The sequence below is a fragment of the Hyperoodon ampullatus genome (genome assembly GCF_949752795.1).
Source record: "Hyperoodon ampullatus genome assembly, chromosome: 1".
NCBI classification, from domain to species: domain Eukaryota; kingdom Metazoa; phylum Chordata; class Mammalia; order Artiodactyla; family Ziphiidae; genus Hyperoodon; species Hyperoodon ampullatus.
In genome coordinates this window covers 215,420,623-215,432,849 of record NC_136914.1, presented here as the reverse complement: position 1 = coordinate 215,432,849, position 12,227 = coordinate 215,420,623, and the positions used below count along the sequence as shown (strand labels likewise).

General features: G+C 52.0%; 1 protein-coding gene across 1 annotated transcript in view; it reads left to right on the top strand.

Moving 5' to 3' along the window:
• Positions 1-12,227, top strand: part of HSPA12A (heat shock protein family A (Hsp70) member 12A) — a gene marked incomplete at both ends in the record, with an annotated part of 156,929 nt that overhangs the window by 77,352 nt on the left and 67,350 nt on the right. The gene's annotated exons all lie outside the window — the stretch shown is intronic.

Genomic DNA, 12,227 nt, shown 5'->3' with positions numbered 1-12,227 from the left:
CCCCTGGATCCCGGGACCCCGGCAGTGGCGGGCTGCACAGGCTCCCGGAAGGGCGATGTGGACAGTGACCTGCGCTCGCACACAGGCTTCTTGGCGGCGGCAGCAGCCCCAGCGTCCCACGCCCGTCTCTGGGGTCCGCGCTTTCAGCCGCGACTCGCGCCCGTCTGTGGAGCCCCCTTTAAGCAGCGCTCTTAATCCCCTCTCCTCGCGCACCAGGAAACCAAGAGGGAAGAAAAAGTCTCTTGCCTCTTCGGCAGCTCCAGAGTTTTCCCGGACTCCCTCCCGGCTAGCTGTGGCACATTAGCCCCCTTCAGGCTGAGTTCTCGCCGCCCGCCCCAGTCCTCTCAGGTGCAATCATTATTACCATTTCACAGATGACGAAAATGAGGCTTAGAGTAACCAAGATCACAAAAGTGGCAAAGCTGGGATTCCCTGCAGGTCTGTGACAGGCATGATGAGGCAGGATCAATAAGGGTGATTTTTATCTGTGTTGTACAAATGGGGAGACTGGGCATCAGAGGGCTTGGTGACCTGCCCAAAGCCACACAGCAAATATGTGAAGCACCTGGTTCTTGGAGCCAGGGGTCCTGAGGCCAGGTCTGGTGCTTGCCCCACTACTGACACAGTGATAACCTCTGTTGGCAAAGTGCCTTCTGTGTGTCCCAGGATCCCTGGTGTCCTTCTGGGATCTTCTTGGTCCTTGTCAACCTGGGAGGAAGTCCTGGAGAGAGGCTGGATGGGACCCACGATGGCCTGAGCCTGACCTTTGGCTCCTCCTGGCCATAGGTTTGCTTGTAGAATAATGAGTGTGTGCCAGCACGGGTCTGGGAAACATCAAGGCATCTTTGTCCTTGCTCCACTGACCACCAGATTGTTCTTCTCACAAGTGGCCGAAAACCTTGGCCAGCTGAGTAGGAAGGCTAAGAAGTTATTTTATTTTATTTTCCAAAGTTACAGATTTTCTGAGGGGAGGGCGATTAAGAAAAGCATCTTGGGCTTCCCTGGTGGCGCAGTGGTTGAGAGTCCGCCTGCCGATGCAGGGGACGCGGGTTCGTGCCCCGGTCCGGAAAGATCCCACGTGCCGCGGAGCGGCTGGGCCCGTGAGCCATGGCCGCTGAGCCTGCGCGTCCGGAGCCTGTGCTCCGCAACAGGAGAGGCCACAACAGTGAGAGGCCCGTGTACCGCAAAAAAAAAAAAAAAAAAGAAAAGAAAAGCATCCTACTGGGAAAAGTGTACACTCTTTTACAAAGCTGCCTCACTCAGGCAAGCTGGGACTCATTACTGGGAACTGGTTGTAACAGCCAATTGTAACAGCCAACGTTGATGGAAAACTTCCTTTGTTGAAGAAACTGGGTTAAGTATTATGTAATGTAAGGCTCCAGTGGCTATAGAATATGTGGTTTTATCAATCCTCTTTCACAAGCTATTCAGAGAGGATGGATGACTTACCCAAGGCCACACAGCTAGGAAAGGATGGAGCTGCAATTCAAACCCAAGTATAATCCAACTCCCAAATCCACACCCCCTAACCACTCTGCCCCCTGCCCCCTGCCCTCCAGGGCCTTGCTTCCTGATGGAGGAGAGAGAGGGTGGGTGAGGCCCAGGGCATGTATCTTATACATTTTGCATGCCTGGGTACTGGTCAGGGTCTGCTTGAATTTTGGTTATGCCGGTCTATTTCTCTCCTTTCCACTGAGACTAGGAGCTCCTAGAGGGCTGGGTCCATGTCTGGCTAGACTTTGTGTCTCAGCACAGTGAGGAGTCTGGCACGTGTCTGATGGAACTGGAGAATGAATGGGAAAGAAGGCAGGAGAGGATGAATGGATGACAAGGGGTCTTAGCTGATTGGGAATGGGATGCTTTTGGAAATGGTGCGACTTTAATGCAAACTTTAGGTATAAAAGGAAGAGGGCATGGACCCATTTCCTTGACGTGACTTGTTTAAGAGCATGTACTTTACTGCCAAGTAGCTGGCAGGCTCTGGGTGACTCCTGGCTCTGCCTCTGCTAGCTCCAAGACTTCCAGCAATTGGCTTGACCTCCCTACCCTTAATGTCCCCATCTGTGAATATACACTGATACTAATTTGTACTTCTTAGAGGGAGGGCTGTGAACATTAAATGAGCATGTTTACACAAAACGTGTAAATAACAGCTACTGTGAATTCTTCCTGGGAGAGTTAGTTTTTAAAAATTAAGTAATTTGGGTGATAGGTACCTGGGGGTTCATTTTATCATTCTCCCTACTTGTGTTGATGCTTGAAATTTTCTGCAATAAGACTTTTTTTTTTTTTTTTTTTGCGGTACACAGACCTCTCACTGTTGTGGCCTCTCCCGTTGCAGAGCACAGGCTCCAGACGCGCAGGCCCAGCGGCCATGGCTCATGGGCCTAGTCGCTCCGTGGCACGTGGGATCTTCCCAGACCGGGGCACGAACCCATGTCCCCTGCATCAGCAGGCAGACTCTCAATCGCTGCGCCACCAGGGAAGCCCTGAAATAAGACATTTTAAAAACAAGTAATATAAAATTGAGATGTTAGTTTTGTTTAGCAAACAAATGCAGGTATATCACTGAATACAGTGGAAAATATACACGCAATTTTAAAATAAAACACAAAAATAAACAAATGGCTTAAAGCAGCCCCTTAGAATTATGATCTCAGCCAAGGTTACTCATGATCTCACCAGGTCTTCCATGTTTTCATCCTAAAAATGTTGAGAATAGTGATGCCTCCCTGTGAGTACTTTATGATTCAAGTGAGATGTGAGGGTGCTTTTCAAACTATAATTCTGCCTTCCAGATTCGATGATTTGTTCATTCATTCAACATGTTTCTTGAGGCCCTGCTAGGTGCCAGGTGCCAGGCTAGGTGTGGGGACACAGTCCTGCACAACTCTCCATGGGATGCAGGATAGACCCAGGCACTCTACTGAGCTCAGTCTGCCCAGGTGCAAATTCTGACTCTGCTGCTTACTCCCTGGGTATCCATGGTGGGCCTCAGTTTCCTTGTCTGTAAAATGGGGACAATAATAATATCGTTTCCTCTTCCGCATTGCAGTGAAGTTTGAATGGGGAAATAGAAGTAAAGTGTCCAGCAATGTCTAGCACACAGCAAGTGCTTAATAAATGTTCATTATTACTACTGCCCACATGGAGATTATAGCTTAGCAGGGGAGGCTCACAATAAATAAATAAGCAAAATGACTTTAAAGTATGTGTGTGCCATGGAGAAATGGGGTGGCATGATAAGACAGGGAACAGCAGGTGAGGCCAGGGAGGGCTTCTCTGAGGAGCTGACCTTTAAGGTGAGCCAGTCAGATGATATAAAGCAGGGGTGGAGGTGGGGGCAGAGGTCAGCAGAGGGTGAGGCAGGAAGAGCTGGGCCTGCTAAAGGACCATAGAAGAATGGGCAGGTTGTGAACTGATCAACCCTGGGAGGCATCCTAGACGTTGTGGGTCTGCATTTTTTTTTTTTTTTTTTTTTTGCGGTACGTGGGCCTCTCACTGTTGTGGCCTCTCCCGTTGCGGAGCACAGGCTCCGGATGCGCAGGCTCAGCGGCCATGGCTCACGGGCCCTGCCGCTCCGCGGCATGTGGGATCTTCCCGGACCGGGGCACGAACCCGTGTCCCCTGCATCGGCAGGCAGACTCTCAACCACTGCGCCACCAGGGAAGCCCTGCATTTTTTTTTCCTTCCATTTTCTGGCACATGGAACGAGTATGTTAGTTCGACTAAGCATATTTGGCTGGTTTTCCAGCAGTTGGAAGTGAAGTGTCTTAAGAAAGGGACCCCTTGTTCTAATTGTTGCAAATATGTCATATGGGCTAGCAGAGGCCCAGGAGTTGGAGAAGGGAACAGGGGTGTGACCGGGTTATAAGGCTGGTAGGGTGGACAAGGCTACATCTGCAGGGCCTCATAGGCCTGGGAAACAGGTACGGGTTTGCTGTTAATTCCGGTGGGAAGTCTTTGGAGGGGTTATGGCCAGAGGAAAAGTGGATCTCTACAAACGTTCCAGCCATCCTCAGGCGGCTTCAGAAGCTGGACTGAAGGGGACACGAGAGTAGTGGCTGGAGGGCTCAGGGGACTGAAGCTGATAAGAGATGAAAGAGGTGGTCTGTGCCGGCATGATGCTGCTGGCCGTGCAGAGCTGTGATGCTCATCACTCATTTGTTAATGAGGAAAAAGACCAAGGGAAAGTAAAAACCAAAGGGAGATGTGGAGAAGAAGACAGGACTTAAGAGAGTTTATAGCCACAGGCTGTTTCTTTTTCCTGAATCCACGAAGTCCTCAAAGACCCCACAGTTCTCCATCTCCTCACTTAGGTCAAGATGCCTGTGCTTTATTCCCACAAGGCCTGGAGCTTTGTCCAGATGAGAAATCCATCTCAAGCATATGGATCTGGAATTTTCTAATAAAGGGAGTGAGGATGAGCAAGTCTGAGGTTGGGACTGGAGGGAGGTGCCAGTAGAAGGGCCAGGCCTGGTGCAATGGTTCGGCTGTGTCAGGCCCAGCTGCTGCCTGGGGGGTGCTGGCTCTGGGCCAGACACTGAGCGCTCCACCTGCACTGTCTCCAATGATCTTCCCACCGTGTGAGGTTGATGCCGTCAGTATCCACGTTTTACAGGGAGAGGTGTAGCCTATGAGAAGGTGTAAAACCTGACCAGGGTCCCCCAGGCCTGGCTGATGCCAGAGCCCTCGCCATCACAAGCTGCGTCATGACACGGCCTCCTCCACCCACCCCACCCGCAGAAAAACCACCATTTTGTTTCACTGCCAAGCAGCAGAGGGTTTGGAGTTTGGCTCTTAATCTGACATCTAGGAGTCCTCGGCTGGGCTGCAGGGTGCTGAGACCCTGGAGCTGTATGGGGTGGGGGTGGGGGGGTGAGTACAAATCTGTGCATGGTTCTGGGGAGGAGAGTCACAGCTCTGTTTCCCAAGAGGGTCTGTGACACCCTTCCCCCCAAATAAAGATAGAGACTTGCTGGCCAAGAGTATAAATTTTGGCTGTTTTGAACAGTGCCCAGTACGTAGTAAAACCTCAGTAAATATCTGTAGAAGGAGTAAATGAAGGTCTCCAGCTTTCAGAACTGAAGGACATCTTTTCATGGGCCCTTAGGAAAGACTTAAAAAGCACCTTAATGTAACCTCCCCACTTTACAGGTGAGGAAACTGAGGCCCAGAAATAAGATCCCACCAGGCTGAGCTCAGGAACTTGGTGACCTAAAGACGGATCTCCTTTCCTTTCAGCCCTGTGCTGCCTATGCCTCTTTTCCAGGCAAATACCGTGACGATGAGTCTGCCACCAGGAAGTAAACGCACAACTGTGCAGACCAAGAGGGCATGCCAGCCTGCCTCTGTCTAGTGCATATGTCCCCGGGATGGGGTAGAAGAATCTAGATAGGCAGCTGGAGGAGTGTGGGTGACCAGGCAGCCCCATGATTAGGGGGAGATTTGAGTTTTCAAGGGCTCTGCTTGGCATTTGAGGCCGCAGGTGGCTGGACCTGGCTGGATCCGCTCAGATTTATCTTTGCATTGTGCAGAGTGCTCCTTGCCCATTATAGAATTCTAGAAAGCTAGAGAGGAGGGATCCTGGGGATCAAGGCACCAAGACGTGGATATCGTCCTCTACCGGGCTCATTTCCACAGAGCTGGAAATGGCCTTAGTGTCTCTACAAGAGTCCCAGTCAATCATCACCAATCAGTCACGGAAGGAGCCATCTCCTGCTGGGCCTTTTGCAGAGGGGGATGCGTGTGGGGTGGGCTTGTGGTGGAGCTGAGCTGGGAGTCAGGGGGCTGGAGTTTGGCCCCAGCTCTGTCACCAATCAGGCGACTTTGAACAAGAGATTTAGCGTCGCCCCAGTTTCCACTCCATCATTAATGTATTTGACCATTCATTTCTTCAACAAATATTTATTGTGCACCTACTGTGAGCCGGGCACTGGGCTGTGAGCTAGAGAAGAGGAAAGAAGTAGCTTTTCTCTGTAACACGAAAACTCATGGCTCGAATAGTCTATCTTTCGTTGCAGCTCTTGCGAAACCTCCCCTGGCCATACCATCATTTCAGTTTTCCTTCTCTGAGCCTTGTTTCACTTTGCAATGTCCCCCTTGAGATGAAACTTCCAGAATGTTCCATCTTATTATGAACCAGGAACTTGCAGGGCCAGAGTTTGAGGAGTTCTGAGAATGCTGCTGAGCGAGTAACCACAGACATTTCTTCTGCTGTTTAAAATATTTATCAGAAAGATTTGGATAACCCTTCATTACCTGAGCAGGCATTTCCAAAGTTTACACTGCAGGTCGTAGTGATTGTAATATCTTGAGAAATAATTTTCTCTGGCCCTTGAATTTTTCCACTGGAAGAGTCATGCAGCAGCCCATGTTGTATATGTGGAGTGTGTTTTGCAATGTTAATGGGGAGGCTGATTCACACCAGATGGGATGGAAATTCAAGGGAAAAGGATGTATAGACTGTACACCGTGATTCGGCTATGAGGTTGGATTTTTAAAATGTACTAAAAGTCAGAGGTCAAGGACCTGACACATGCCCAGGCTTTCCCCATACATTTTTTTTTGTGTGTGTGTGGTACGGGGGCCTCTCACTATTGTGGCCTCTCCCGTTGCAGAGCACAGGCTCCGGACGCACAGGCTCAGCGGCCATGGCTCACAGGCCCAGCCGCTCCGCGGCATGTGGGATCTTCCCGGACCGGGGCACGAACCCGTGTCTCCTGCATTGGCAGGCGGACTCTCAACCACTGCGCCACCAGGGAAGCCCTCCCCATACATTTTATGTTGCCTTAGCTCATCTGAATCTTGGTCTTGCTATAAAGGAGTCACTTTTATGATGTTTAGTTTATAGACAAAATTCTGGTGCCATATCATAAAGTCCAAAGCAGCTTTTACTGGAAACTTCCTACATAAAGGCTCAGATTTGGATGAGTATCAGTGTTTCTCAAACCTAAAAAAAAAATTTAGGGGGATAAACATTAAAAAAAAAAAAAAAGCCTCTCACCCCTGTATCTTCTGTGTGTGTTTATCAGCCAAGAAAATTTTGCTTAGATCCATTCTATAATTCATAATACACAAGGAGTAGGCATTTTTGTGGTCCAAATTTACAAATTAAATAACAAGAAGTCCTATTTACTGTGGCATATATAGCCTGGCCCTATGCTGAGTGTTTTACGTATATTATCTGCCATAATTACCCTACCTATGATTATCAACCCCTTTTATAGATGAAGAAACAGACCAAGGGAGGTGTGTCCCCAGGTCACCTGAAGGGGGCAGGGAGGGGCTCAGTCCAGATTTGGACCCTGGTCCAGCTGACCCCCTGACCCATGCTCTTCTGCACTCTGCTTCCTCCGGTTGTACCTCCCCTGTCCCATGTCCCGATGAGTCCACAGGACCAGCGCCCTCAGTGGTAGATCCATCAGCAAATGTTCTGCAGTTTCGTCTGAGTTGGGGCTGGAGGACTCAGCCACTGCCCTCGGCCACCCACTCCCCACCTGTCCAGTGTGTTGAGCCCTTTTCACAGTGGGTGGTGGGTGCAGGTGACAGGGTATCCTGGCTGCCTGGTGGAGTAGGTAGCTGGGTGGGCCTCTGGGCTTGGGCTTCCATTTGCATGAATTGATATTGGAGGGGGGAGGGTACGTCTTCGTTTGGACCAAAGAACAAAGAGGGAGGCTGTTGGCGGGAGGTGTCTGTGGACTGGTGGATCCAGAGGATGGGAAAGGTGAGGGCCTGAAGCTGAGGAGGCTGCTTTCCTTTAACATTTAACTCACCGTCTGTTCAGGTACTATGCCAGAGTCTGAGAGCTACAATTGTGGCCGTGGCCCACCTACCCTTGGGGAGCTGCAGCTAGAGGGGGAGATGGGCAGCCTAAAGTTGGAACAACCCGAGAACAACCCAACTTCTCATCTCAGAGTTCTAGTCTCAGCTCTGCGGCTTCTTCACTAGGTGGGCCTTGGTATTGTCATCTGTACAGTGGGTTAATAATAACACTGACCCCTGAGTTGTGATAAGTGCTAGGACAGGAACGCTTGGGGAGTCAGGTGCAGAGGACAGAGGAGGGCCTCATGCTATATTGGAGGGCTTCCTGGAAGAAGTGCCATCTAAGCTGAGACCTGGAGGAGGAGAGAGGTTTTTTTTGTTTTGTTTTGTTTTAGTTTCTGCTTTATAACAAAGTGAATCAGTCATACATATACATCTGTTCCCATATCCCTTCCCTCTTGCATCTCCCTCCCTCCCACTCTCCCTATCCCACCCCTCCAGGCGGTCACAAAGCATGGAGCTGATCTCCCTGTGCTATGCGGCTGCTTCCCACTATCTATCTACCTTACGTTTGGTAGTGTATATATGTCCATGCCTCTGAGGAGAGAGGTTTACCTGGCAAAATGAGCAGAGAATGGGCTTTTGGGAACCTGAGGACAGACCCATGTGGCTGGAGTGACCAGCATGAGGGGACTGGAAGGTGGTGACTTGGTTCTGGCCTGGGCCTCTTTTGGGGACTCAAGTGTCCAGCTGAGATCTGAAATTGGTACTGGTGGGGTGGGGCATCCTCACTGCCTCTGTGGCCGAGGGTGGAGAAGAAATTGTATAGTGGGTGCTGAGGGACACCCACAGGGAGCACTGTGGGGAGGAGGTTTGGAGGGGAGCTGGAGGAGACTTGCTGCCGAGTGACCTCCCACAGATCTGGACTTGACTTGCTCTGAAATGGCTGAGAGAGCCCCCGGGAGTCAGTGTAACGTCCCGATGGCGGGCTTGGTCCTTCCTGCTGGGCCAAGCCTGTTGTGTTTTGGTTTCACTGACTGAGTCAGTCCATCCACCATCAAGAATTTATTGAGTGCCTGCCATGTGCCAGGCACTGTTCTGGTCCCTGGGATACAGAGGTGAGCACCAGAGTCCGAGATCCTATACTCATGGAGCTTAACTCCTAGTGGGGAGGGGCAACAGTCTTAGATGGAATGGTCTGGGAAGGTGCCAGTGCCTTCCTAGGCACTGGGAGGGAGGGGCAAGGCCCGTGATGCTCTTGGGGACTGTGACCAACGAGAGGGCCAGCTTGGCAGGCTCAGATGGGTGACCTGTGCTTGAGGGAGGGGAGAGCTGAAGGAGTGAGAGTCAAGAGGCATCAGGAGGCCAGTTCATGTAGGATGTGGTAGCAGCAGAAGGGCTGTGGCAGCTGTTAGGGAAGAGACCATGGGCATCAAAGGAGAATGGAGGGAGCCCTTCCTGATGTCCAGTGACAAGAGACGGGCCTGGCCCTGAATCCCAGCTCTGCTACGAATAGCCTGAGGAAGCCAAGCGGGCACCTCAACCTCCGTGTGCTTCCATGTCCTCTCCTGTAAAACAGCAAGGGCCACCGCGACAATTCGGTGAGATGGTGCGTGTAGACCATCCCAGCACCTGGCTTGCTGAGCATGTGCTCACCTGGGCGATGCTTAACTACTGTGATGATTATTAAAGCCACGAGGGCAAACCCAAGGCAGAGTGTGCCTCGCCTTTCATGCTCCCTGAAAATCAGAACTGTCTGTTCTCTGCCCGCGGCAGGGCCTGCATGTCATTGCTCATCTGCCTCACACGCTCTCCTGTCACTACAGCTGGGGGTCAGGGGAGAGGGAAGATGGTGCCCAAGGCCTTTGCATAGCAGCTGGCAGGAGGGCGAGGGCTGTGGGCTTCCTGCTGGTTCTGACAGGCTGCCAAGGCCAAGGTCTTGACACCGGGGGTCAGGACCCTGACGGGTAGGGACAGGGTGCCATGAGGACACTGAAGAGGGGCACCCAGGCCAGAATGGGAGTGCAGGGAAGGCTTCCTGGACTGGGGAGATCCGTGCTGAGTTCTCCAGGTTGCTGGTGGCAGCAGGATGAGGGGAGGAGTGGTCCAAACCTCAAATGCATTTTAAGGTGTTTGAAAGCCCAGCATAAGACAGACAGGGGTGGGCGGGAGGGATTGAAAGAAGTCGTAGGGGAGAGATGGAGCTGGAGAGGTGGGCAGGGCAGACTGGATTCCCAAAGAATGGACTGAGGGGGCAGGACAGGAGCCAGAGGTCCGGCCAGTGAGGGGACCCTGCAGACCCGCAGGCGGTGAGAGCTGATGGGGCCTGGACAAGGAGGTGGCCATGAGGACAGAGAGGTCAACTGGGCAACGCTTGACTTGGAGATTGAATCAACTTGGATGGGTGAGAGAGACCATTGAAAACTGAGGCCCAGGTGTGTGGCTTGGTGACTGGAGGGTGGTGCTGCCTTTACTGAGACCAGGCACCCAGGAGGGAGGGCAGGAGAGGATGAACCGGGCTTTGGTTGAGTGGGAAGGGCTTGGGAAGCACCCTGGGGAGACTTTCAGTAGGTCTGGAGCCCTGGAGGAAAGTCCAGCCCTGGGTGTGGAGGCGGGCTTCCCTGCAGATAGACGGTGGAGCCTCCTGAGTACAGCCTGGGCAGCAGACAGTGTAGAGGGAGGAGAAAAAGAGAGGTGTGTGAGTATGTAGAATACCGTGGGAGCCTTGGGGTGCGGGGCGGTGTCCTAGGTGTCCTTGGGCTGATGGCTTTGGACTGGGGCCTTGAAGGATGTCTGGATGTGGGCAGGTGGAGGAGGGAAGTGAAGGGGGTGCCAAATGTGGAGATAGAGGCAGCTTGTGACCATGGCTGAGGAAGGCTGGTGGACGAAAGGCTTCTTGGGAAGGAGACTACAGAAGAGGAAGGTTGGGCTCACTAGTATTGTGAAACGTGTTGCATGTCTCTCTAAAGAGTCAGGGCTTTTCCCCATAGATGAGGGAAGCCCAGCATGGTTTTGAGCACAAGAGAGACTCAATCAGAACCATGTTTAATAGAAAGCTCTTTCTGGCATCACTGCCTAGGCATGTGTCCATGTGACACTGATGCTCAGTGGACAGAGTGCTGGTGACTGTCCCTGCCCTCTCATATTCCAATCCAGGGAGCCTCAGCCCGGCCATCTTCATGCAGTGGGGACATATGAGCTGAACCGGGAAGGCAGCTCTCGGGTTGATGCAGGGCCAGTGGCGGCCCTTCTACTCTTCATCCTGAGCCTGCTTGTCCAGGTTGTCACCTGGACAGCTGCCTCAACCCTTCCTCTTGCCTGTGTTTGGGTGCTACATACTCTTGGCCTCCAGACCATCTCTTGGGTCTGCCTCTGAGCAAGCAAGCCACCTTGGTAAGGAGAGGGTGCTCTGTAGGAAGACACTGTTCTCTACTCTGGAAGCCCCCCTTCCATATGCCCCTACTGCCCACTGCCCCACCCAACTGGCCATTGTCCACTTTTTAAAAAGCTTATGACTTAATAATATCTAATACTTGTTGGACTGCATATCATGCACCAGACCCCAAGTGAAACATAGTACACGCATCATCTCATCTAGTCCTCTTCAGTCTTAGGAAGTGGGTTCTCCTGTTGTACCCATTTCACAGATGAAAATACTAAGGCACAGAGAGGTTAAATAACTTGCCCGTGGTCTCACACACAGTCAGAGACTGTACATTTGGGATTTTTAATGCAGGCAGATAGACGACAAGTTCATCCTTTTAACTCATCACCCAGACCATTACCCCCTGAGCAGACCCCAGTCTCTGGGCTCTCCCTGTAGCCCTCTGCCCACCCCCTCTTCCATAAACGGGCTGCACGATTACACCTCCCCTAAGTGCCCTTTTGGAGTTGTGGCCCATCTCAAGGCAGAGGGAAAGCTGGTGGTTTTGACCGAGGTGGAGATTCCAGCCTGGGCACTTACTTGCTGTGTGTGTTCTTGGCATCATCACTTAACACCCTCAAACTTCAGTTTTCTTATCTGCAAAATGGGGACCTCTGGTCCCCAACTCTAAGAGTTATTCGGAGAAAGTGAGATAAGGCTCTTAAGCTCTTAGCATAGTGTCAGGCCCAAGGGGAAGGATCCAATGACTGTGATCATTAGAATCTTATCACGGCCCTGGTTGCCTCTTTGCACAGTGGACTCAGAAGCCACCTGGCCAGGACCGAACAGGTGCCCATGGCACGTGTGTGGTGGAGCCAGAGGACAGGGGGAATGAATCACTGACCTCCCAAGCCCTGAATTATTAATGTCGTTATTCTCAGACTTGTAAGGAGGGCCCGGGTGTGAGCCCACATATGGAAGGCTCCACGCAGCCTCCGCAGCAAGCGCCTCCCGGGTCCCGAGTTGCCATGGAGTCCGGCAGGCGGCCTGGAGGCGGACGCCCGCGTCGGTGCCCACAGCACCGCCCCGGCGCAGGTCC